This window comes from Schistocerca cancellata, unplaced genomic scaffold (genome assembly GCF_023864275.1).
Source record: "Schistocerca cancellata isolate TAMUIC-IGC-003103 unplaced genomic scaffold, iqSchCanc2.1 HiC_scaffold_1129, whole genome shotgun sequence".
Classification (NCBI taxonomy): Eukaryota; Metazoa; Arthropoda; class Insecta; order Orthoptera; family Acrididae; genus Schistocerca; species Schistocerca cancellata.
In genome coordinates this window covers 1-2,000 of record NW_026047128.1, presented here as the reverse complement: position 1 = coordinate 2,000, position 2,000 = coordinate 1, and the positions used below count along the sequence as shown (strand labels likewise).

The 2,000-nt window shown below is 52.0% G+C and overlaps 2 non-coding genes across 2 annotated transcripts; both read right to left on the bottom strand.

Annotated features, from left to right (window-relative positions):
- Window positions 1-268: 268 nt before the first annotated feature.
- On the bottom strand, window positions 269-387 carry LOC126159283 (5S ribosomal RNA). The gene has a single exon (XR_007534195.1). It is a non-coding gene; the product is annotated as a 5S ribosomal RNA (ribosomal RNA).
- A 1,292-nt stretch (window positions 388-1,679) lies between these two features.
- On the bottom strand, window positions 1,680-1,798 carry LOC126159282 (5S ribosomal RNA). The gene has a single exon (XR_007534194.1). It is a non-coding gene; the product is annotated as a 5S ribosomal RNA (ribosomal RNA).
- Window positions 1,799-2,000: the final 202 nt, after the last annotated feature.

Sequence of the window (2,000 nt, the reverse complement as noted above, 5' to 3'; positions counted from 1 at the left end):
CGGAATTTAGCACTGCTGCGTAACAGTAGGCTCTGGCGCATTTCAAGAACACATCTGTCGATTGGTAGTGTTTTGTCATTTTCAACGAGTTCCTAGCACTCTTCCTTCGCGCATTCTTACTCAAACCGAGTTCATTACCGTAATTTCGTATCTTACGTTTAATACAGTACTTTAAAATGCTTGTGGAAGCATCTTTGTCGACACCTGAAAGTTATTATGAAAAGAGGCCTGGCAGGTGTAGCGACGTAAAAATGAAAAAATGAGAAAGAGCCAACAGCACGCGGTGTTCCCAGGCGGTCACCCATCCAAGTACTAACCGCGCCCGATGTTGCTTAACTTCGGTGATCGGACGAGAACCGGTGTAGTCAACATGGTATGGCCGTTGGCGTCCTTATACTGTAGCCGCACCACCGAAGAAGCATTCGCCTCTTCTCCCAACACACGCAATCGCCGCTTTCCGTGGCACATTTGACGCAAAGCGCGTCTTTCCACCTCGAAGGTGGCGCGGAGTGCGCGCTCGCCTCGGCGTCTCATAGGCGACTGCCGAACGTAGGTGAGACGCACAACACAGCTGCTCGATGCACCGCCTGTCATTCGTTTGGTGCGTGCGGCCTCCGACACCCACTGGCGACGCGCCTTGTTCCTGTTATCCGGCGCAGGGCTTGCGCGCGGCCGGGCGGCGGGGGCACTGCGCGGGGTGTTGCAGTGTCCTGCTGGACCGACGGAAGCTTTCTCACCTGCCTGACACACGCCGCGCTTCCAGATTAATGCGTAATTTGCGCGGTGCATTTGCATTCGCGCCTGTCCCCCCTCCCGTCCCGACTTGTCCCGACTTTGCTCGACTGCCGCTCGCTGCCGCTCGGGTCGCGGCCCATATGACAGCACAAGCACGAGAAACATCTGCGAGACGGGCGCGGGCCTGACCGGCGTGTCCGAGACGCCGTGGGCGGCCGTTCGGAGCTACTAGAGCAGCGCTGTGCCGTGCCATGGAAAGGTGCGAAACCAAGGACAGAAGACACAGAATTTTTGTTTACAAATTTGCACGTGTACACTGCTACAAAACAATAAGCCCGGACGTATTTCGGAACATTTCTGCCGCTTAATACTGTTTTGTTATTTCCAGAGACACTTTGGAAATCTTCCTTGGCACACGCTTCTTCAAACTGAGTTCCCTAATATCGTATCTTTTGTTTATTACAACAGATTTAAGTCATTGTGGAAACATCTTTGTCGCATCGGAAAGGTAGCGTGAAGAGACGGCTGGCAGGGCTGGCGACAAGAAAGCAAAATATGAAGACAGCCAGAGGTCCCAGGCAGTCGCCGATCCGAATACTAACGTTGTTGCTTAACTTGGGTGATGGCACGAGAACGGTTGGTTTTTTTTTATTTATTTATTTATTTAGTTACTTTTCGGAATTTAGCACTGCTGCGTAACAGTAGGCTCTGGCGCATTTCAAGAACACATCTGTCGATTGGTAGTGTTTTGTCATTTTCAACGAGTTCCTAGCACTCTTCCTTCGCGCATTCTTACTCAAACCGAGTTCATTACCGTAATTTCGTATCTTACGTTTAATACAGTACTTTAAAATGCTTGTGGAAGCATCTTTGTCGACACCTGAAAGTTATTATGAAAAGAGGCCTGGCAGGTGTAGCGACGTAAAAATGAAAAAATGAGAAAGAGCCAACAGCACGCGGTGTTCCCAGGCGGTCACCCATCCAAGTACTAACCGCGCCCGATGTTGCTTAACTTCGGTGATCGGACGAGAACCGGTGTAGTCAACATGGTATGGCCGTTGGCGTCCTTATACTGTAGCCGCACCACCGAAGAAGCATTCGCCTCTTCTCCCAACACACGCAATCGCCGCTTTCCGTGGCACATTTGACGCAAAGCGCGTCTTTCCACCTCGAAGGTGGCGCGGAGTGCGCGCTCGCCTCGGCGTCTCATAGGCGACTGCCGAACGTAGGTGAGACGCACAACACAGCTGCTCGATGCACCGCCT